General features: G+C 38.0%; 1 pseudogene; it reads right to left on the bottom strand.

The window, feature by feature from the left end:
• Positions 1-9,510: 9,510 nt before the first annotated feature.
• Positions 9,511-25,991, bottom strand: part of LOC103114155 (zinc finger SWIM domain-containing protein 1-like) — a 52,150-nt pseudogene continuing 35,669 nt past the window's right edge.

Consider the following 25,991-nt stretch of genomic DNA (forward strand, 5'->3'; position numbering starts at 1 on the left):
GGTGGTGAGAATTGTGTGGAGTTCTACCCCTCTTATATTATGGTTTTGTTAATGTCTCATTTTGTAAATAAATTTTTAATAAATTTAAAAAGGAGTAATTAAGCTAAGAAGCCTACTTATAGTTTCAAAGCCCTCAGGCTCCCATAGCCTACAGGGAAAAAAAAGAATAAAAAAGGCTTTAACTGCCACTGTACTCCACTGAGAGATTGAATTAATATTGAAATAGCTACTAATTCCCAGAATTGTGAACTCTTTAAGTAACTTACTTAGACACAAGTCAACCCAGGCAAGAGTGATCAGTAATTTGAAAAGTACTGAGAGAGGGACCTCATAAACATACTATATAGAAAGGTTAATCCTAAAAGAAGAAATATTAGAGAAATGAACCAGGACCAGAGTCCAGCTAAAAGCCCACCAAAGGGTGAAGCACAAAATAAGGTCAACATCCAAACACTAGTTAAGGAAATAGTCCCAGGAGTGAGTAAAGAGTTTGAAAGAATTGTCATCAGAAATGCAGAAACAACAAATGAGACTCTGGAAGAAAACACTCATTATCTCAAGGTAATTAGAGAGATGAAAGCTGAAATAGCTGAGCTAAGAACACAACTAGCTGAACAAGCTAAAACAGTATCAGAAAAGGGTAAAAAAGATAGATGAACTCCATAAAACAGTACAGGGGAGAAAGAATAGAATAAATGAGGCTGAGGACAGAATTAGCAAGATCAAGGATGAATTAGAGACAACTAAAAAAGATATAAGAGATCTCAACAAGAGATTAAGAGATACTGAAAACAACAACAGAGTCCTATGGGATGACTTCAAAAGAAAAAATATACACATTATTGGCTTACCAGAGGAAGAAAGAAAAGGAAGGGGAAGAAAGAATTATTCAGGATATAATAGTTGATAACTTCTCAAGACAACATAAAATCCCAGAGGGTCCCAAACAAATTAACCCAGACTCAAAGACACCAAGACATATAATATTTAGAATGGAAAGGAATAAGGATAAAGAAAGAATCATTAAAGTTACAAGAGAAAAACAAAGAGTCACCTATAGAGAAAAACCCATAGGTTAGCAGCAGATTTCTCCACACAAACACTACAGGCCAGAAGAGAATGGCAAGATATCTATCGCGTGCTCAATGAGATAAATAGTAAAACCAACTACTGTATCCTGCTAGACTGTCATTCAGACTAAATGGAGGCCTAAAAACCTTCTCAGACAAGCAACAATTGAATGAATCAACTATCACCAAGCCTGCCCTGAAAGAAGTTCTGAAAGGTCTCTTATAGTCAGGCCACCATAAATGTGCCATATATCAGAACACTCTAAAAATCTACAAAAATGGCATTAAAATATCTTCAATCTGGGAGTCGGGCTGTAGTGCAGCCGGTTAAGCGCAGGTGGCGCAAAGCACAAGGACCAGCATAAGGATCCCGGTTCAAACCCCGGCTCCCCACCTGCAGGGGAGTCGCTTCACAGGCGGTGAAGCAGGTCTGCAGGTGTCTATCTTTCTCTCCCCCTCTCTCTCTGTCTTCCCCTCCTTCTCCATTTCTCTCTGTCCTATCCAACAATGACAACAACAATAATAACTACAACAATAAAACAACAAGGGCAACAAAAGGGAATAAATAAATAAAATAAATATTTTTTAAAAAGAATATATTAAAAATATCTTCAATCTTTGAGATCAAAAAATGCCAATGGCCTGAACTCACCTATCAAAAGGCACAGAGTAGGAAGATAGATCAGAAAACACAACCCAACAATATGCTGTCTACAGGAAACCCACCTAACTCAACAAGACAAACACAGACTCAAAGTGAAAGGATGTAAAACTATCATACAAGCCAATGGACCACAAAAAAACGGCAGGAACAGCTACTCCCAAATCTGAAATGATAGACTTTAAAATAAATAAAATTTTAAAAGATAGGGGTGGACATTACTTAATGTTCAGAGGATCAGTTAATCAAGAGGTCTTAACAATTATTAACATCTATGCACCAAAGGAGACACTATTTAAATATATCAAACATCTACTGAAAGAACTACAGCAATATATTAACAGCAACACACTAATAGTAGGGGACTTCAATACCCCACTCTCTCAATTTTACAAATCATCCAGGAAGAAAATCAATAAAGAAATGAGGGAGATAAATGAAGAGAAACAAAAATTAGAACTATTGGACATTTTCAGAATCATTCACCCCAAGAAACTGTAATACACATTTTACTCAAGTCCACATGGATCATTCTCAAGGATTCACCATATGTTAGGCCACAAAGACAGCATCAGCAAATTCAAGAGCTTTGAAGTCATCCCAAGCATCTTCTCAGACCACAGTGGAATTAAACTAACACATAACAATCAACAAAAGATGAGTAATAGTCCCAAAATGTGGAAGCTCAACAGTACACTCCTTAATGACTACTGGGTAAAAGAGGAAATAAAGGAAGAAGTCAAAATGTTTCGAGAGTTCAATGAAAATAAAGACACAAGCTATCAAAATATTTGGGACAGAGATAAAGCAGTAATGAGAGGGAAGTTCATAGCCATACAAGCACACATTAGGAAACAGCACAAATAAACAACCTGATTGCACATCTTAAAGACCTAGAAGAAGAACAAAGGAACTGTAAAGCAATCAGAATGACAGAAATCACTAGAGTTAGCACATAAATCAGTAACATTGAATGAAAACAAAAAAAAACATATAAAGATCAACAAAAGAAAATGTTGGTTCTTCGAAAGAGTGAACAAAATTGACAAAACTTTAACCAGACTAACAAAACAAAAAAGGGAGAAGACCCAAATAAATCGGATAGTAAATGAAAGAGGAGATATCACAACAGACACTGCAAAAATTGAACATACCATGGGAGGCTTCTATAAACAACTATATGCCACCAAGCTAGAGAACCTGGAAGAAATGGATGATTTCCTAGATACCTACCAACTTCCAAAACTAAGTAAAGAGGAAGTACATAACATTAACAGGCCCATCACAGCTAATGAAATTGAAATAGTTATCAAAAATCTTCCCAAAAGTAAAAGTCCTGGACCAGATGGTTTTACAAATGAATTCTACAAAACCTTCAAAGAAGAACTAATGCCTCTACTTTTAAAAGTCTTCCAGAAGATTGAAGACACTGCAACACTCCCTACCAGCTTCTATGAAGCCAACATCACTTTGATACCAAAAGCAGAAAGAGAGACAACTAAAAAATATAACTACAGACCAATATCTCTAATGAACACAGAAGAAAAATACTGAACAAAATTCTAGTCAACTGGATACAGCAGTATATTAAAAAGATTATTCATCATGACCAAGTGGGGTTTATCCCAGGCATGCAAGTTTGGTTTAATATACATAAATCAATCAACATGATCCACCACATCAACAAAAGCAAGACCAAAAACCACATGGTCATATCAATAGATACAGAGAAAGCCTCTGACAAAATACAATATCCCTTTATGATCAAAACACTACAAGAATGGGAATAGATGAAAATTTTCTGAAGATAGTGGGGTATATATATAGCACACCTATAGCCAACATTATACTCAATGGTATAAAACTGAAAACATTTCCCCTCAGATCAGGTACTGTTGTATACTTCACATTGGTTTTGGTCTCACCCCCCCCCCTCCCACCTCTGGGAGATTGTGGTATGGCCCCTGCTAGTTTCACAGGCCCTCTTCTCCCCAACCCTGGGAACCCCTACAGACTGAGAGAGTCCCTCTCTGCCACCGGAGGAGAAAGACAGGGAGAGCACATGTTGGCCCGCTTGTGAATAAAGATTAAACTGCATTCTCAGCTCAGCTGTGTGTCTCTGTCTACTGCCACGAAGTTAGCCCAGCCTACTAGAGCCCTGAACATAAACAACATCTGGCACCTACAATGTGGGACCAGACCTGTGAAACTCTCAGATAAGTGAAGACAGTTTGGCTACCTATGCACTATGGCCTTCTCTTCTGCTTGTGAAGAGGTTTCCAAAGGCCTCTGCCCTTTCTTCACGAGACTGTTTCTCTGTTTCTGGAACATTTCGTTCTGTGCCACTCTGTGGTTTCCGCCCAACGCCAGCCCACAGGAACCGGCTCCCCACCACGTGGTGCTGGGCATTGGGCACGGGCTCCCTCCATGCTGCTCTGCCACTGGGAGCAGGGCAGCAGACATGGCAGGCAGGGCTGCAGCCCGTACTGGCTGCCACTCTGGGGCACTTTGGCCTGCGCCTTCTGCATGGCCAGCCTGCCCACCCTCCTGCTATGAAGTCTGGACAGATCCCGGACCACCTGGAGACCGTGGGTTCCCTGCTGAAACTGGGCCCCCTGGCAGAGATCTCCAGCTCCCGTCTGAAGGCAGAAAAGCTAGAATACACAGAGATTCCTGAAGAGATCACAACCTACAATTCCTGAATCTGAAGCTGCACAAGAGGCCATCGCTCGACAATGCACTCCCCAAATGGCTAAGACAGTAGAGATCTAAATTTGTGTTTAAAATGACATGTCTTCATAACAAAGGTTTCTCTCCCTGTGTATTAAAGACCATGTTTACATGTGTTTAAAGTTTGGTAAACATTAATTTTAAGGTTAAAAATGTAACCTCAAGGCTATATTCTTACCAGACAGAGTTAAATGAAAAAGGTTTTCAACGTAATTCTCATAAAGATAAAATTAACTTACATTTAAAGTCTGAGGTAAAACTTAGTTAAAAATCAATATATTTTAACTAAGTTGGTCTAAAAAAAAACCTGCACACACCTAGGGTGTGTCTCCATCTTAAATGGGTGTAACAAAAGGTTAAAAAGATGCTGTTGATATGTAAAACTCTCAAATTCCTTCTCAATTAGAAATGTTAGATTGCGCTATGGTTATGCTAATGATTCTCATACATGAGGCTTTTTTTCTCCATGGTTCTCTGTTTACCTTTCCACATTTTATTGTTTAAACTTTAAACAACCTTAAAATCATACTAAAAAAGACTTCCAATTGTAATAGTTATCAATTGTGATAAACTTCTAACCTGCTACAAGTTTTGTTTCATAGTAAGTAAATTGCAGCTGTCAAGTTCTCTACAAAAAAGCGGAATTTCAGCAGCTGACCTTCCTCATGCAACATTCCACCCCCTGGCATTCTTCCGTGGACATCTGCTTTGGACTGGCATTTCTATCAGACTCACTGGTACACCTCTTGGACACTTTACACAAAACTAGCAGCTTCCCTTTATGCTGCTGGGTTTCTCAAAGACTGATTGCAGCCAGCTGCCTTGAGACTCTAGGCCTTACCCTGCCCCCCCCATGCTAGAAAATGACCGTCAAGGCAAGTGACACCCCCCAGAGGCAAAAAATGGCCCCCTCAGGCCTTCCCTTGGTAGCACACTGGTTCTTGTTGCTCGCTTACATGTTCCTCCATGTTGGTGCCAGTTTCTTTTTTTAAAAAATGCCTGTATGATATGGGTTTCTGTTCACCCCACACCCCTGATACTATGGTCATTTAGTTAAAAAGAAAAGGGGGAATTGTTGTATGCTTCACATTGGTTTTGGTCTCACCCCCCACACACACCTCTGGGAGATTGTGGTATGGCCCCTGCTAGTTTCACGGGCCCTCTTCTCCCCGCCCCCGGGAACCCCTACAGACTGAGAGAGCCCCTCTCTGCCACCGGAGGAGAAAGACAGGAGAACACATGTTGGCCCACTCGTAAATAAAGATTCAACAGTGTTCTCAGCTCAGCTGTGTGTCTCTGGTCGTCTCTGTCTACCGCCGTGAAGTTAGCCCAGCCTACTAGAGCCCCTTATCCCAGGCATGCAAGTTTGGTTTAATATACATAAATCAATCAACATGATCCACCACATCAACAAAAGCAAGACCAAAAACCACATGGTCATATCAATAGATGCAGAGAAAGCCTCTGACAAAATATAACATCCCTTTATGATCAAAACACTACAAGAATGGGAATAGATGAAAATTTTCTGAAGATAGTGGGGTCTATATATAGCACACCTACAGCCAACATCATACTCAATGGTGTAAAACTGGAAACATTTCCCCTCAGATCAGGTACTAAACAGGGATGCCTACTATCACCATTACTATTCAACATAGTGTTGGAAGTTCTTGCCATAGCAATCAGGCAGGAGCAAGGAATTAAAGGAATACAGATTAGAAGAGAAGAAGTCAAACTCTCCCTATTTGCAGATGACATGATAGTATACTTATAAAAAACTAAGGAATCCAGCAAGAGGCTTTTGGATATCATCAGGCAATACAGTAAGGTGTCAGGTTACAAAATCAACATTCAAAAGTCAGTGGCATTCCTTTATGCAAACACTAAGTTAGAAGAAGTTGAAATCCAGAAATCAATTCCTTTTACTATATCAGCAAAAACAATAAAATATCTAGGAATAAACCTAACCAAAGAAGTGAAAGACTTGTATACTGAAAATTTGAGTCACTTCTCAAGGAAATTGAAAAAGACACAAAGAAGTGGAAAGATAATCCATGTTCATAGGTTGGGAGAATTAACATCATCAAAATGAATATACTACCCAGAGCCAAATACAAATTTAATGCTACCCCCATCAAGATCCCAAGTACATTTTTGGGAGAATAGAACAAATGCTAAATATGTTTTTCTGGAACCAGAAAAGACCTAGAATTGCCAAAGATCTTTGGCATACATACATCAGACAAGAGGCTAATAACCAAAATATATGAAGAGCTTCCCAAACTCAGCCACAAGAAAACAAATGACCCCATCCAAAAATGGAGAGAGGTCATGGACAGAATATTCACCACATAAGAGATCAAAAGGCTGAGAAACACATGAAAAAGTACTCCAAGTCTTTGTCAGAGAAATGCAAATAAAGACAACAATGAGATACCACTTGACTCCTGTGAGAATGTCATACATCAGAAAAGGCAACAGCAACAAATGCTGGAGAGGTTGTGGGGTCAAAGGAACCCTCCTTCACTGCTGGCGGGAATGTAAATTGGTCCCTCCTCTGTGAAGAGCAGTCTGGAGAACTCTCAGAAGGCTAGAAATGGACCTACCCTATGACCCTGCAATTCCTCTCCTGGGAATATATCCTAAGGAACCCAACACTCCCATCTAAAAAGATATGTGTATATCTATGTTCATAGCAGCACTATTTGTTCTTTCTTTCTTTCTTTCTTTTTAAAGTATTTTATTTGTTTTATTTTATTTTTAATGTCTTTATTGTTGAATTAATGTTTTACATTTGACAGTAAATACAATAGTTTGGACATGCATAATATTTCCCAGTTTTCTATATAACAATACAACCCCCACTAGGTCCTCTGTCCTCCTTTTTGGACCTTTCTTCTCCCCCATAGGCACCCCAGAGTCTTTTACTTTGGTGCAATACACCAGTTCAAGTTCATGTTCTACTTGTGTCTTCTCTTCTGATCTTTTTTTCAACTTCTACCAGAGAGTGAGATCATCCCATATTCATTCTTCTGTTTCTGACTTATTTCACTTAACATTTTTTCAAGCTCCATCCAAGATCGGCTGGAAATGGTGAAGTCACCATTTTTAACAGCTGAGTAGTATTCCATTGTGTATATATACCACAACTTTCTCAGCCACTCATCTGTTTTTGGACACCCTGGTTGCTTCCAGGATTTTTCTATTACAAGTTGTGCTGCAAAGAATATATGTATACACAGATCTTTTTGGATGGGTGTGTTGGATTCCTTAGGATATTTCCAAAGGAGAGGAATTGTAGGATCATAGGGTAGGTCCATTTCTAGCCTTCTGAAAGAACCAGACAGTCAAATGTAAAACTTTAATGCCCCAAACCCAATCCTAGTTCTGCTTTGTGTTTTATCTTCTATTCTTCTTTTTCTTATTTTTTTCTTAATTTCTTTATTGAGTGATTAATGGTTTATAGTTGACAGTAAAATACAATTGTGTGTACATGTGTAACACTTCTCAGTTTTCCACATAACAGTTCAACCCCCACTAGGTCCTCCTCTGCCATAATGCTCCAAGACCAGAAACTACTCCCCACCCTTTGTATTGCACCCTTGCTTTGGGGCAATACACTAGCTCCAGTCAAAGTTCTGCTTTTTATTTTCCCTCCTGTTATTTTTTAACTTCTGTCTATGAGTGAGATCACCCCATATATATCCTTCTGTTTCTGACTTATCTCACTTAACATGATTCCTTCAAGCTCCATTCAAGATGAGTTGAAGAAGGTGAATTCACTATTTTTACTAGCTGAGTAGTATTCCATTTTGTATATATACCACAATTTGCTCAGTCATTATCTGTTGTTGGACACCTGGGTTGCATCCAGGTTTTGGCTATTACAAATTGTGCTGCTATAAACATAGGTACACACAAATCTTTTTGAATGGGTGTGTTTGGTTCTTTTGGATATATGCCTGGATAGGAATTGCAGAGTCATGGGGTAGGTCCACTTCTAACCTTCTGAGAGTTCAAAATACCACTTCTGACTGAAGTTTCAAGAGAGATAATATCAAGTTAATAGCAACTGGTCTTGACTAAAGATAACTAAGATATCCAGAGATAGAAATTTTAAAATAAAATATTTAAATTAAAAAGGCAGAAGGAGAGGAAAAGGAAAAGCGGTGGTATGAGTATGGAATTGAAAAGAGCTCAGAGGTAGAGAAACAGCTTTCTTGGTAAGATATAGGTTCAAGTACCGGCACTGCATGGAATGTATTGTGGCACTGGGGGAAGCTGTAGAGTTGTCATCTCTCTCTCCGTCTCTCATTCTCTGAAAATGTAGTCTGCTACTGAAAATCAAGCATTGTGAAATCTTGACTCAAAAAAAGGTGACTAAATAATAGAGAAATAATAAATCACAAATTAAGTTTTTCTTTGTCTCTTTCTTTCTTGCTTGCTTTCTTTTGGAATAGGCAACATTCACCTTTAATGACTTCACAGTGGGAGAGGGGGAAGAAGGTTGATAACCTAATCCCAAACCCTTGAGGGGTTATTTTCCTGTGGGAAGTTTTCCTGGTCAGCTTTCTCACATGAGATAGGTCATGTGATTCACCTCATTACTTGGGAAGCTGCTACCAAGCCCAGGGCCTCATCTCTGTCCTGTGCCTTATCTCTTATCTTAGAGCAGGAGTCACCTACTTTTGTAAGACTTTAGAGCCAAGAGGATTTTTGTCTTTTGAAGAGTTGTAAACAATAACAAAAACTCAAGAATGTATAGCAGAGACTGTGTGATCAGCAAAGGCAAAAAAATATTTACTTACAGGCCCTTTGCAAAACAGTTTTCCTAATTCCTAGAATTAGTCATGGAGGAAACTAAACCCATTTTAGGTAGCAGGCTACATTAGGGTGGAAAATCCTGCTGTTCTTTCCTGGAGAGATGAACAATCTGGCTCTTCTTTCTTGGAGATATGGTCCATGTAAATACAATAGCATGAGTCTATATATAGAGAGATGTGGATGTGAATGTGTATGGCTGAGTATCTTAACACATTGAGGTAATCAGAATTGAACCTGTTCATAGGGGCCAATCCAGCTGTCAGCCAATTCTCAAAGGGTGCTGTACCTCCTTTCAAACTCATCCTGGCTGCAGTACTACAAAAGTTGATCCACCTCCTCAGTGGGTAGTGCCATGGCTAGGTGTTTATCCAGGGTCTCGCTCCACTTGTTGCCCACAATGTCGCCTAGGCTGGCAGCACAGTCTGCTGTCCATTGAGCTGGCAGCATGTCAGGCTGGAGAAGCTAGTGGTGGGCACTGAGCATGGATGGGATGTGGTGGCAGGGCAGGTGGAAGGCCTGGTTAAAGTGGCAGCTATAGCAGGCAGGGGGCTGGGCCTGAACACTGTGGGTATCCTCTAGGATCCGTATGTTCATCTTTTCAGAGCCGGGGCTAATGAGGTGAACAGATCTGGATCACAGCAAGCTCACAGAGGCAAAGCTGGGCTGCCAGCCCCATGCATATGGCATTGAAGGAGTGCTAGATGTAGGAATCCATCAACTGTTCCTCCTTGGGGCATTCAGGGCTGACATCTGAGGAGGGGGCATGACTGCTCTTTAGATTTGGACCCAGGCTGAAGCATGACCCATCTCCAGAGTTTTGCTGCATGTATCAAAGCAGAGAAGTCATGCCTTGTTCTGTGGATGGCTTGGTGCCAAAGAGCTGGCTGAGGACATGGATGATGACCTCTAGGCCCTGGAAATAACAGCTGCTCTCAGCTTGGCTTCTCCAGAGGTGGGCCAGCCAGAGGTGGTCATTGAGCAGCCAGTATGAATGGAGCTCAGTTAGCTGGGCTGGAGGGATGCAGATGCTCAGGAGTGTGTACAACTTCCTCAGATTGCCTGCTGTGGCTGAGCGCATTGTGCTCTGCAGAGCAGTCAGTAGCACCCTCTCCAAAGGCTGCTCCAGGGACACCTGATAGAACTTGCCCTGGATGAACTTACAGATGTGGAAGGCTAAGAGCAGGACCTCAGCTACAGGGAAATTCACAGCTAAGGTGGGCAGAGGGAGGAAATGGGGGCCCACCAGGATGGTGCAGACTCTCTCCCAGCCTGGATTGAATTTCTTGAACACCTGGAACAGGTGGGCTAGGGCTTCAGCATCTTCTTTGAAGGGAATGGCAAAGTAGACTGCCCGGGCAAGATGATCTTCCAGCTTCACCTGAGGCCCATCTACCAGGAGAGTATATAACGCCTTTACCCCTTGAGTTATGGGTCCTGTGGTATACATACACAATGAAATATTACTCAGCTATTAAGAATAATGAGTCCACTTTCTCCAACCCATCTTGGATAGAGATAGAAGGAATTATGTTAGGTGAGATAAGTCAGAAAGAAATACACAAGTATGGGATATTCCCACTCAAACAAAAATTGAGAAAGAAGAACAGAAAGGGAAACACAAAGTAGAAATAGACTGCATTTGGGGTATTGCACCAAAGTGCAAAGTGCAGAAAACTGTGGGGGGAGAAGGTGATAGATTATCAGGTCCACTATAGAGGGTCGGGGGGAAGACATAGAACTTTGGTGGTGAGAATGGTGTCAATATACACTCCTATTAACTTATAGTCTTATAAATCCCTATTTTATCAAGATGAGGGGGAAAGTAGATGGAATATCTCAAACTTCTGAGTATATATTCCTTCAGTCTAAGTGTTTAAGGTTTCAAATTGGTAATCTGATTAAATTTTAACAGTAGGCTTAAATTATTAATATATTTATAATAATGAGCTTCTCTTTTTTTGAAATATTAACTCACCTATAATCTTAGACCAGAGAAAACAGAAGCAGCTGTTCTGGTCAATATATAAGACATAGTTATTTATAAATAGCATTAAATGACATAAATCTTGGCAAGGTCTTGATGGCACTGTAAATTGTAACCATGGGATTTTCAAAGTAATTCAAATTCCAAAATAACTTGGTTATAACAATAACTATCTACTGCCTTCTTAAACTTTAAGACAGCAGGAACCCTCCCCATTCTCTATAAAACCCATATTTCTCTCAGTCCTGGAACCTCTGGGTGTGGCTTATTTTCCTTCATGCTTCTCTTGGTCCATACCATTTGATACTGCATCTGCTGAGCACAGCCAAATCAGTGCAACCAGTACCACCTTGACATGTTTCAAAGTACCTTAAAAAAGTATATGAAGGACTTGTATGCTGAAAACTGTGAATAATTCTCCAAGGAAATAGAAAAATAAGGACGTTTCAGTGCTGTTTTCTCTATCATCCAAGATAAATTTTTGTAGCCTTTGTTCTATCTCTTTGAAGAAATTTAGTGATACCTTTATGTAGATAGCATTAAATATGTATATGATTCTAGGTAGGATAGTCATTTTGATTATGTTAATTCTTTCTGTCCACAAACATGGGATATCTTTCCACTTCTTTGTATCTTTTTCTATTTCCTTGGAGAATTATTCACAGTTTTCAGCATACAAGTCCTTCATATACTTTGTTAACTTTATTCCTAAATATATGATGGGTTTTTTTTCTGCTGTAGTAAAGGGGAAGGATTTCTAGACATCTTCTTTTACTAAAGGAATGCCACTAATTTTTGTATATTGATTTTGTAGCCTGTTACTTTACTGTATTAAATAATTTTCAGGATTTTTTTACTGGAATCATTAGGGTTTTCTATACATATAATCATATAATCAGTACATATATTTTAACTTCTTCATTTCCTATCTGAATTCCTTTAACTCTTTTTTCTCTTGCCTGATTACTATGGCTAGGACTTCCAACACTATGTCAAATAGTAATGGTGACAGTGGGCAACCTTGCCTTGTACCTGATCAGAGAGGAAAAGCTTTTATCTTCTTACCATTGAGTATGGTGTTGGCTGTAGATTTGCTGTATATAGACTCAGTAAGTTTGAGGAATTTTCCATGTATTACCTTTTTTTTTTTTTTTGGTGTCTTGATCATGAACAGGTGTTGAATCTTGTCAAAGGCTTTTTCTGCATGTACTGAAATAATCATATGGTTTTTGGTCTTCCTTTTGTTGATATGGTGAATCACATTTATTGATCTGTGTATGTTGAACCAACCTCACATCCTTGAGATAAAGCCTACTTGGTCATGGTGTTCAATCTTCTTAATATATTGCAGTATCTGATTGGCCAGAACCCTACCTTCAATAACTTAGTATCTATGTTCACCAAAGATATTGGTCTGTGGTTTTCTTTTTTAATTGCATCTCTGTTTGCTTTTGGTATCAGGGTAATGTTGGCTTTGTAGAAGGTGTTAAGGAGTATTCCTGTGTCTTCAATATTTTGAAAGAGCTTAAGGAGTATAAGCAATATATCCTTCTTTAAGATCTTGTAGAATTCATTTGTAAACCCATCCTAAGATTTCCAAATCAATCTTGATGATAAAGAACAAGACCAGAGGCATTACATTTTCTGACCTCAAATTATATTACATAGATACTATAATCAAAATAGCCTGGTACTGGAACCAAAATAGACACACAGATCAGTGGGACAGGACTGAAAGTCCAGAATTAAGTCCCCATATCTATGGGAAACTCATTTTTGACCAAGGTGTCCAGAAAATTAAAAGGAGAAAGGAGAGTTTCTTCAACAAGTGATGCTAGGAAAACCGGGTTTAAACATGCAAATGAATGAAATTGGACCACCACATATCACCATTCACAAAAGTCAACTCTAAGTGAATCAAAGACATGGACATAAAGTCATAAACTATCAAATACTTAGAAGAAAACATTGACAGGACAATACATGACCTATGTTTCAAAAATACCTTCAGAGATTCAAATCCAACAGCAAAGAAAACAAAAACAAAAATAAATCAATGGAACTACATCTAACTAAAAAGCTTCTGCACAGCAAAGAATATCACCAAACTAACAGAAAGACATCTGCAGTGTGGGAGAAGCTCTTTATACAACATACTTTAGATAAGGCTCTTATAACCAAAATTCATAAAGAACTTAATAAACTTAACACCAAGAAAATAAACAACCCCATAAGAAAATGGAGTGAGGACATGAATAGAAACCTTACAGAAGAGATCCAAAGGGTTTACAGACACATGAGAAAGTGCTCAAAGTCACTGAATATCAGAAAAATGCAAATAAAGGCAACAATGACATACCAATTTACACCCTTGTGGAAGACAGTCTGGAGGTTTATCAGAACATCAAAAATAGAACTGCCATATGGTCCCACTATTTCTCTCCTAGAGATTTATCCAAAGGAAATACCTATCAGAAGAGGGCTATGCATACCCATTTCTATACCAGTACAATTTTTAAATGCCAAAACTTGGAAGCAACCCAGGTATCCAACAACAGGTGAGTGGCTAAAAAAAAAAACTATAATATACATGATGGGATACTATTCAGCTATTAAAAACTATGAACTTTCAGCATTGTATGCACCAACATATTGCTGTAATGAAGATTTTAGAGTTCATTCTTGATGAAATATTTAATTTCTAATTTTATGGAGGAAATTAAAGAACACTTTGCACTATCATTAACTCTAATGATTTTCATCTAGAGTGTACTTTCCAGGCTTTTATATCATACTTGAATTCATTTCTTTTCAAAAAAAAAGTTAACATCTTTCAATATATGGATAAATATGTAATGTGATATTTTACATTTTATATAGAGAGAATGAGAGAGAGAAAGAGAGAGAGTGGCTAGTTTATAGGAAAGCCAAAATTTGGAAATTCTACAAAAATATGTCAACGTGTTAATTTAATGAACATCATTTTTAAAACAGACTGTGAATGCCTTGAATGTCTTAATCCAAACCATGCCTGACACAATAAAATAAATTTTTATTAAAATTAGAAAAAAAACTATGAACTTGTCTCCTTTGCATCATCTTGGATAAAATGGAAAATATAATGTAAAATGAAATAAGCCAAAAAGAGAAGGACAAATAAATGATCTCACTTATAAGTGGGACTTAATAATTAGGAACGGGGGGAAGAAAACAATGTGAAACATGTACTGGGCATAGTATATTGCATCAAAGCAAGGAACTCTGAGGAAAGGGAGGTAGGGAGGCTGAAAAAAAACTATGGAGGCTGGGTGCATAATGAAGTTATATGCATGTGACAATGACTGCACTGTAAAGCATTAAACCCCCCCCCCGAACAAAAAAAAAGTTTTAAAAAATAATTAATTAAAATAAAACAAAATAAAAATTAATTGATCCTTCCATCTATGCCCATACTACCCTAAACATACTTAATATCATTTGATCTCAAAAGTTAAGAAGGGTGGAACCTATTTGGTACTTGGAGAAGTACCACCTCATGTATATTTTAGTGGATGAGACTAAAAAGGAGTAACATTTGCTCTTTAAATGTTAGCAGAGTTCATTGTTGAAATTTTGTGATACTTGGTGTTGATCCTTGATGGTGGAAATGGACCAAAGTTAGGGGTGAGATTATTTTGCAGACATCCATCACAGGAAGATGAGAAAGTATCTCCATATGTCAACCACAACTGCACCATAAACAGTGGTACTGTGTTGTCTCTACTGTCTCTTCCCTCTCTCTACCTACCTATTTCTTACTAAATGCAATAGAAGCAAATAACAACAAAAAGGTGAAAAAGGAGAAGAAATAGAATAAAATTAGGTCTATTAGACAGCTCACTAGTATCCCATATTCAAAAGGCCTTGAGTTCATCCCGTGGAATAAATTTTTGTTTGTTTATTTGATTTTGTTTTCTATCTTTTTTCTTTATTTATTCATTTATTTATTAATTTTTCCTTCTTTTCACCAGAGCACTTGTCAGCTCTGGTTATTTTGATGCCTGGGGTTAAACTTGAAACCCTGAGGTATCTGGTAAGAAATTCTTTTGATTAACAATGGTTCTACTTCCCATCTCTTTGCATTTTATTTTTTCACATGGAGAGAGGCAAAGAGGTAAAGTCAAGAATTTTATCATTCAGCTTTTTGTGTTCAATGATTGTCATAGTTTATATCTATTGCCAAATTACCTAAATTTCTGTGAACACTAATAGGTGGTTTTGCTCATACATGCAATATAAAGAATGGAAACACAAAACTTGTTAAAATATATAATAATAGGGAGTTGGGCGGTAGCGCAGCGGGTTAAGTGCAGGTGGCACAAAGCGCAAGGACCGGCATAAGGATCCCAGTTCAAGCCCCCGGCTCCCCACCTGCAGGGGAGTCGCTTCACAAGTGGTGAAGTAGGTCTGCAGGTATCTGTCTGTCTTCATCTCACCTCTCTGTCTTCCCCTCCTCTCTCAATTTCTCTCTGTCCTATCCAATAGTGACGACATCAATAACAACAGTAATAACTACAACAATAAAACAACAAGGGCAACAAAAGGGAATAAATAAAATAAATACTAAAAAAGAAAAAATTATTTAAAATATTAATAACAAAGAAACAAACTAGCACTAAAATTATGTGAAAACTGTAGATTAAATCACCAATAAAAATAAATTAAATTTAAACAAACACAGTAGAAGGGAATACCTGCAGAAAGACAGAAGCCAAAGTCTAGAAGATAATGGTCCAGTAAGGAAGCAGAGAAACTGCTGAGATGCCCTTTCTAGCCAGCTATTCTCTAGGAGGTCCATAAGGAGCATGCTGCCTCTATGAGTTCAACTTACTTCTAGTAGCCAGATGTGTACTAGTCATGGTGAAGTATTTTTATCTGTCAGGAGATAGCACTCGACATGAATGTCTTTTCACAAGTTAAAATAAACCAGTCCTACAATAAATGTTAAATGGACTTCTATACAAGGGAAATTCTAAATAATCGCAAGAAACACAGCAAGAAAACAAGTGAAGTCAAATGAAGACAAACCTTTAGAATCATACTGGAGCCCCCACACCTATGGACATCTAATCTTTGATAAGGGGTCCCAAAGTATTAAATGGAGGAAGGAGGCTCTCTTCAATAAATGGTTCTGGGAAAACTGGGTTGAAACATGCAGAAGACTGAGACTGAACCGCCGTATCTTACCAGAAACAAAAATCAAATCCAAATGGATCCAGGACCTGGATGTTAGACCAGAAACTATCAAACACTTAGAGGAAAACATTGGTGGAACACTTTCCCACCTAAACCCCAAGGACATCTTTGATGATACACCCAATTGCCAAGAAAGGTAAAATGAAAATAAATCAATGGGACTACCTTAAACTGAAAATCTTCTGCACAGGAAAAGAAGCCATCACCCAAAAAAAAAGACCCCTCACAGAATGGGAGAAGATTTTTCACATGCCATACATCAGACAAGAGACTAATAACCAAAATATATAAAGAGCTCACAAAACTTAGCAACAAAAAAAACGAATGATCCCATCCAAAAATGGGCAGAGGATATGAACAGAATATTCACTATAGAAGAGATCCAAAAGGTTAATAAACATATGAAAAAATGCTCCAGGTTGCTGATTGTCAGAGAAATGCAAATAATGACAAGGTTAAGATACCACCTTAGCCCTGTGAGAATGTCATACATCAAAAAATGGCAGCAGCAGTAAATGCTAGGGAAGTCGTGAGGACAAAGTAACCCTTCTGCACTGCTGGTAGGAATGTAAATTGGTCCAGCCTCTGTGAAGAGCAGTCTGGAGAATTCTCACAAGACTAGAAATAGACCTCCCATATGACCCAATAATTAGTCTCCTAGGGATATATCCTAAGAACTCCATAACACCCAACCAAAAAGATAGGTGTACACCTATGTTCATAGGAGCACAATTCATAAAATCTAAAACCTGGAAGCAAACCAGGTGCCCAACAATAGATGAATGGCTGAGAAAGCTATGGTATTTTTACACAATGGAATACTATGCAGCTATTAAGAACAATGAATCCACCCACTCTGACCAATCTTGGATGGAGCTAGAATGAATTATGTTAAGTAAGGTAAGTCAGAAAGACAAAGAAGAATATGGATTATCTCATTCATAAACAGAAGTTGAGAGAGAAGAACAGAAAGGGAAATTCAAAGCAAGATCTGACTGAGTTTGGAATAGGGTACCAAAGTAAAAATCTCTCAGTGGAGGGTGAGGGTAGATGTTCAGCTTCACTGGAGGGGGACACACAGATTTTGGTGGTGGGAATAGTGTTAATATACACTCCTATTAACTTATAGTCTCATAAATCACTATTTAATTAATATGAAGGGGAAAAGGGATTGAATGCTTCAAACTTTTTTTTTGATGCATAGACTATAGCTCTGAGAATATGTTCCTTCAATCTAAGCACTTAAAACTTAAAACTTAGGGAGTCGGGCGGTAGCACAGCAGGTTAAGCGCAGGTGGCGCAAAGCACAAGGACTGGCATAAGGATCCCGGTTCGAACCCCGGCTCCCCACCTGCAGGGGAGTCGCTTCACAAGCGGTGAAGCAGGTCTGCAGGTGTCTATCTTTCTCTCCTCCTCTCTGTCTTCCCCTCCTCTCTCCATTTCTCTCTGTCCTATCCAACAACGACAACAACAATAATAACTACAACAATTAAAAAAAACAACAAGGGCAACAAAAGGGAATAAATAAATAAAATAAATATTTTTTTAAAAAATTAAAACTTCAAGTTGGTAATCAGATTGAATTTTTAACAGTGAGCTCAAATTGTTAATATATTTCTAATAATGACTTGTTCTTTGAGATATTAAATGTTCTAAAAGCTTAGACCAGGGAGAACAGAAACAACTGGAGGTATTACTTTATAAGACGCAGCTATATGTAAAAGGCATATGTAAGTTATGGTGAGGTCTTGTATGATACAGCAAATGCAAACAAACAGATTTTTCAAAGTTAAACCAGTTGCCAAATAATTTGGTTACAGCAATAAATATCTATTGCCTTCTTTTTTAATTTTTTATTTTTACTTTATTTATTTATTTTCCCTGTTGTTGCCCTTGTTGTCTTTCTATTGTTGTTGTGGTTATTATTGTTATTGCTGTCATCGCTGTTAGATAGAACAGAGAGAAATGGAGAGAGGAGGGGAAGAGAAAGAGGGGGAGAGAAATACAGACACCTACAGACCTGCTTCACCACCTGTGAAGCGACTCCCCTGCAGGTGGGGAGCCAGAGGTTTGAACCGGGATCCTTACTCCAGTCCTTGCATTTTGCGCCATGTGCACTTAACCCGCTGCGCTGCCGCCCAACCCCCATCTATTGCCATCCTTCTTAAACCCTTAGACAGCAGGAACCTTCCACTTGTCTATAAAGCCCATATTTCTCCCAGGCCTGGAATTTCTAGGGAGGGGCTCACTTTCCTGCATGCTTCTCTCAGTTCATACCAACTGATACTGCATCTGCTTATCTCAAGCAATGCAACAAGTTCCACCTCAGCATATTACACTTTGGACTGTGTGCAGAGATGTCAGGAGTGGAATGTCAACCCTTCAGCTTCATTACTCGGGTGAGACCTTTCCTAGCTCATAGGACTCCTTAATTCCATTTCTGGTGGTGCTCTTCTTAACAAAACCTCAAAACCTACATATAGACCAGGGTCCATGAGATAGTGCACATGTACATATATCCATAAGTTAGGAGAAATATATACACTTTAAAGCAAAAGTGCACAATAATTTGTAGTGAGTCAATAAATGAAGCATGTATGCAAGTAGAAAGACCTAAAAGGATACCTTAAAGTACTTAATGAAACAGTTTCTACTTAGACCTAGATACCCTCCTAGCCTACCTCCTACTACAGGTCCCTCAGTCACTCCAAAACTAGCCTTATCAGGCAAAGTAAGGACTACAAAAGTTTAATAAGGACAAGAAACTGGCATACTTAATAATGACTCTTAAATTACTACCAGGCCCCTAGTCAGGGAGTCTTGGGATTACCACACAGACATGGCTTACACCTCAAATAGCTGCCTCTTTCCATTGTCACTGGTCATCTCCATCAGCAACAACATAATGGGCCCCTTTGTGGGCCCCTATAGGACCTTGCCCTCAATGTGGATCAATAATGGTAGGGAATATTCCATTCTCCAAAGGAAGGTTGGACAACATACTCTATCAACCACTTGAGATTAGTGCAGCCTGGTGTGTTCCTATCTGTGACCACAGAATGTTGGCTCAGACCTACAAGGATACAAAGGTTACATAGTCTCCTGTGCTGAATATGGGCCCCAGATCAAATCAGTGGGGTTTACAGTTAACAATATGTATATACTTCCCTCATATTTGGGAGCTACTCTCTTCCCTGATGCAGCTTTCTAGTACTTTTTCCAACTATGACACCATTTTCCCAGACAATAACCTGGGCCCACCTGCTTATTAGATGTCAGGCACAGGTAAAAACTAGTAAAATCATGGATCCTTTGAAATATACCTAAAATAGACCTACTGGCTTTTCCCAAAGGGGAGACTCCAAATCTTCATCTGCAATATTCTTATCTTTAGGTTCATGATTAATCAACAATTTGTTCTGCTTTATATCTTAACTCTTTTTTCAGTCACCAGGTTCCAGATGATACCATGACGCCAACCCGACTTGATGACCCCACCATGTGCCCTGTAGCCCTGCCTCCCAGATCCCTGCCCCACTAGGAAAAGGGAGATACAGGCTGGGAGTATGGATCAACCTGTTAATGCCCATGTTCATTGGAGAAGCAATTACAGAAGCCAGACCCTCCATCTTCTGCACCCCACAATGACCCTGGGTCCATATTCTCAGAGGGCTAAAGAATAGGGAAGCTATCAAGGGAGGGGAGTATATATGGAGTTCTGGGAGTGGGAATTGTGTGGAAATGTACCCTTCTTATCCTATAGTCTTGTCAATATTTCCATTTTATAAATAAAATTTTAAAAATAGTCTAATATGTAAGAATTATAATAATGTGAAAGAGTGAAATGAGGTACACCTGTTTGGAAACTATAAGCATTAGAAATAATAAACATGACCCTTTCATCTTAAGTTCTATAAAAGATAACTGAAGGGGCCAAGTGGTGGTGCACATAGTTGAGCGCACGTTACAATGCACAAGGATCCAGGTTTGAGCCCCTGGTCCCAACCTGCAGGGAGAAAGCTTTGAGAGTGGTGAAGCAGTGCTGCAGGTTTCTCTGTCTTTCTTCCTCTCTATCTCCCCCTTTTCTGTCTCTATCCAATAAATAAATTAAAATAATGAAAATATTTTTAAAAGATAATTGAGAACTATAGCAATAATGATAGTAAATAGATAATTGTCACAAAATTCTTTTGTTTAGATGAGGTAATGTAATAATAATTCTAAACTGTAAAGTTAAGAATACCTGATATAATAGGGAAGCTATCAGGGGAGGGTATGGGATATGGAGTTCTGGTGGTGGGAATTGTGTGGAGTTGTACCCTCTTATCCTCTGGTTTTTGTCAGTGTTTCCTTTTTATACATAAAAATTAAAACAATAAAAGAATAGGAAAGCTATCAAGGGAGGGGATTGGATACAGATTTCTGGTGGTGGGAAATGTGTGGAATTGTACCCTTCTTATCCTATGGACTTGTCAGTGTTTCCATTTTACAAATAAATAAATAAATATAAAGCAAAAAATAATACCTTATATAAACCTACAAAAATAATTTAATGAAAAATAATTTAATAAAAAGAAATCTGTCAATATTTTAAATCCAAGACCCTAGAAAATGTTGCACACTCTAAGTATATAACCTTTCCTCAAGAAGGAATATTTATATATTTAAATAACTTAAAAATAATTTTAAAGGTCTAGTTAACACCCAAAAGATTCTAGAACAGTATTATACAGCATAAGTATAAATATTTTCTCAAGTAGGAATATTTATAGTTAATTTATATTTAAATTAAAATTTAAGAATGGTTTTCCTTCCTCTTCTAAAAGAACTAAAGTCTACCATTTTTCAAGCTGAATCAACACTGGCATTCCCTAATTTCAGTCAAATGTATAATATAGGTATAAACATTCCCTAGAGATGTTAGAGTTTAAGAATAATGTTTACTAGAGCATTGTAAACTATTGGTACACACAAGCCTAGAAATGCATATGTAGGTACACTCTGCCTGAAAATCCTCATCCCCCTATAAAGGAAAGGCAAAAATATTTCTAAAAATTCACCTGGCAGTGAAGTTAACCACCATTGATCATTTTAACAGCACTTTACATCTGCTTTCAAACTCACTAATAACAGCAAAAGAATTTGATTAACTTCCAGTTCCCCAGATTAACATGTTAAATTAACTTTTTATTCTTTTTTTAGTTCAAAGTACATTTTACTTATACTTTTTCCACTTTCTTAAATTCATACCCACCTATAAGCCCCTAAATGTTAGAATTTGGAAAAAATATATATATATATATACATATATATATACATATATATATATCTTTTCAGTGACCAAGGTTTTAGTGCCACTTAGTGCTCAGATGATAGAACTGCAGCAAATTAAACCAAATCTATCATTCAAGTATTCAAAACATTTCCTCTGGATTAAAACATCAATTCAAAATCTTTTATCTCTACCTGCTTTATTCTGATTGTTTTGTATAAGCAAGACAAAACATTCAGAATACTTCTAGATACCTGTTGGAACTCTAGTGAGCAGAACGAGAGAATATGCCACAGATATTTTTTCTTTCTCTGCTGAATCATCTAGCATTGTGTTGTGGCTCCATATACAAAGTGATTTACTAAGAGCCGGCAGAAGAAATACGTCATTTTTCTCAGAAGGAAAAAAAGAGTCCAGCCACTCAGAAGCAAGAATTTTTAAATCTCACATTCACACAAAATAAAACACTGATGGAAATGCATAAACAATGCAGAAATTGAACAGACAATTACTCAAGACTAGGTTATACAACCTTGTGTTAAATAATATAATAATTTGAAGAATGAAAATTGAAGGATTATGTTACAAATAATGGATTTTTTAAAAGAATAATCTTAAATAAATTAAAATATGAGCTAGCAAATGAGACAAAGAAAAATTAAATGGAAAACATTTATATCATTCATGTTTGCCTAAGAGTAATATTAATGATATCAATAAAAATTAATTCTAAAATAGTGATCCACATATTCACTAGAAATGAAAAAAAACAGAGAGATCAAAATTTCACCTTTTAAAATCTGTAACAATCCCCACCTGCAGGGGAGTCGCTTCACAGGTGGTGAAGCAGGTCTGTAGGTGTCTGTCTTTCTCTCCCCCTCTTTGTCTTCCCCTCCTCTCTCCATTTCTTTCTGTCCTATCCAACAATGACGACATCAACAACAACAATAAAAAAACAAGGGCAACTAAAGGGAAAATTTAAAAAATTTAAATCTGTAACTATAATTTTAAAACAATATGACATCATTTTAATTAATTTCCATAGTAACTTTTCTTTGTGAAAAAAAGTAAAATATCTTTTTTATCAAAAAAGAAAATTCAAAAATACAGTTTCACTAACAGGAGAAAAATTACTGTTAATAATAAATGCCCCTGCTCCCCTGCTCCCCTGCTGCTAATTCATTCTCCTTGTTTCTTTTGTCAGAAGGCAACTTTTTTTTTTAATTGCCACCAGCGTTGATGCTAGGGTTTGGACCTTTTTATTTTTTCCTTTTACTTGAGAGGACAGAGAGAAATTGAAAGGAGAGGAAAGAGAGAGAGAGACCTTCAGACTTGTTTCACTGCTCATGAAGCTTCCCCCTTTCAGGTATGGAGTCTGGAGTGAGGCATTGAACATGGGTCCTTATGCATAGTAGCATGTGTATCCAATTGGCTGTGCCAACACCCGGCCCTGAAGAGCATGTATTTTAATCAGTGTCTTGTTTCCCTAAGTAAGTCTTAAATTGGATGTGGATGCATATTCAATAAGTGAATATTTATACATGTTAATTGAAATGACATGTGTAATTTGTTCTAACATAATATTTGACTCCTTTAGTGTATCTATAACACTGATATTAAAAATAAGTTTTAGTTCTATTACACATAAAAAATGGATGTGGAGACCCTATGATTAGTCTTATTGCTCCTCAACGTTTATTTTAACTGAATAGTGTACTTCATCTCCCATGGCTTCATTACACCAAAACAAGCTTTCCATACCAGAACCTTACATGCTCCTTTTGCTGTATATTGTTGTCCATGTCGTATCTTTTGTCAATATCTTCTTTTCCATCAGTGATGCTTACATTCTTGATCTGTTTGGTGCATATCTAATTCCAACAGGAGTGAATTCAGCTGAAATCTCACAGTGAAGCCTTTGTTGACCTCTCCAAACTCAATTATCTCATTCTCTTCATATTTCAGTAACTTAATTGAGATAAAACTAATTTTGCTTCTCTTTGAATATACACACTCAAATTCAATAAATTTTCTGTGACTAAAAAAAAAAGTTCAGTCTTTATCAATGTAAATGTTTACATGCTATACATGGAATTTAATCTTTGTGATTAAATGGCCTGATTCATTTTCATACAGTACATATATTAAAATGTCATTAAATTATTTTGAATGATTATCATTTACATTTGATTTCTGGAAATAATGAGTACAGTTTATATGTTTACTGGCTATTATTAGTGGTTATTGGAAGTCTGTCTTTGTGAACTACCTGATAAGTTTCTGACTATAGAAATGAAGGCCAGTGTAGTGTAGAGGTTAAGAATACAGGCTCTGCCTTTAGGTTCATGATTATTCAACAATTTGTTTGGCTTTGTGTGTTAACTCTCTTTTCAGCCACCAGGTTCCAGAAGCTAGCATGATGCCAACCAGACTTCCCTGGACAGAAAACCCCACCAATGTGTCCTAGAGCTCTGTTTCCCCAGAGCCTCACCCCACTAGGGAAAGAAAGAGGCAGGCTGGGAGTATGGATCAACCTGTCAACACCCATGTTCAGTGGGGAAGCAATTCCAGAAGCCAGACCTTCCACCTTCTGCATCCCCCAATGACCTTGGGTCCATACTCCCAGAAGGTTAGAGAATAGGAAAGCTATCAAGGGACGGGATGGGATACAGAGTTCTGGTGGTGGAAATTGTGTTGAGTTGTACCCCTCTTATCCTATGGTTTTGTCAATATTTCCTTTTTATAAATAAAAATAATAATAATACAGGCTCTGACCATATGCACATGCGTCCATAAGTTAGGGGGAAATATATACCTTAAACTAAAAATGCACAATATTTTTTCAGTGACTCAATAAGTGCAGCAAGCAAATAAGAAGATGTAAAAAAGACACTATAATATACTTAGACCTAGGTACCCTCCTCACCTACTTCCTATTTCACTTCCCTCTATCACTCTAAGGCTAACCTTGAAGATAAACTAAGGACTACAAAAGCTGGATAAGGGCAAGAGACCACTGGAATACTTTAATGATGGCTCTCTTGGTCACTGCCAGGCCACACCATCATCTGGGGCCCTAGCAAGAGAAGCCTGGGATTCCCACATAGATATGATGGGACTAGACCCCTAATAGATGCCTCTCTCCATACCCTTCATCTCCATCAGGAACAACATCATAAGCCCTCTTGTGGGCCTTTACAGGACCTTGCCCTCATTGTAGAACAATAATGGTAGCAACTGCCCCACTCACCAAAGGGAGGTTAGATCAACATACTCTGTCACTCGAGGAAGACTGGTCCTGAAATAAGTGCAGCCTAGAATGTTCTTAGCTATTACCGTGGATCTCGAGCTCAGACTAACAGGGATGCAGTGGTTATACAGGCTCATGTACTAAATATGAACAGACATGGGCCCTAAGGCAGATCGATTGGGGTTGTATATACTTTTCCCATATTTGGGAGCTACTCTCTGCCCTGATTCAGCTTTCTAATCCTATTTCCAACTCTAAACCATCTTCCCAGACAATACTTTCAACTCAACTGCATGTTTGCTCAGGCCAAAATTAGTAAAGTCATGGGCCCCTTGGAATATACCTAAAATAGACTTCTTAGCTTCTTCCAACATGAAAACCCCAAATCTCATCTTCTCTTTTCTTACCTTTAAGTTACTGATTATTAAATAATTTGTTCTGCTTTATATCTTAGTGCTTTTCAGTCACCAAGTTGCAGATGCTACCATGATGCCAACCTGACTTCCCTGGGCAGACAACCTCACTAATGTGTCTTGGAAGCCCACCTCTCCAGAGCCCTGCCCTACTAAGGAAAAATAAAAACAGAGTGGGAGTATGGATCGACCTGCCAACATTCATGTCCAGAGGCTGAGCAATTACAGAAGTCAAACCTTCCACCTTCTGCATCCCTTAATGATCCCGGGTCCATACAGAATAGGGAAGCTTCCAATGGAGGGGATGGGATGTAGAATTCTGGTAGTGGGAATTGTGTGGAATTGTATCCCTATTATCCAACAATCTGTTGATCATTGTTAAATCAATTAAAAAATTTACAAAAAAAGTATATAAACTCTGGTGTCACATTACCTGGATTGGAAACTTTAATCCATCATTAACTCTACAACTTCTCCAAGCCTTTGTTTCTTCTTTTATAAAACAAAAATTTATAATAACACCTAGCTTTCTGGATAAAATTATGGCTT

The sequence above is a fragment of the Erinaceus europaeus genome, chromosome 18 (genome assembly GCF_950295315.1).
Source record: "Erinaceus europaeus chromosome 18, mEriEur2.1, whole genome shotgun sequence".
NCBI classification, from domain to species: domain Eukaryota; kingdom Metazoa; phylum Chordata; class Mammalia; order Eulipotyphla; family Erinaceidae; genus Erinaceus; species Erinaceus europaeus.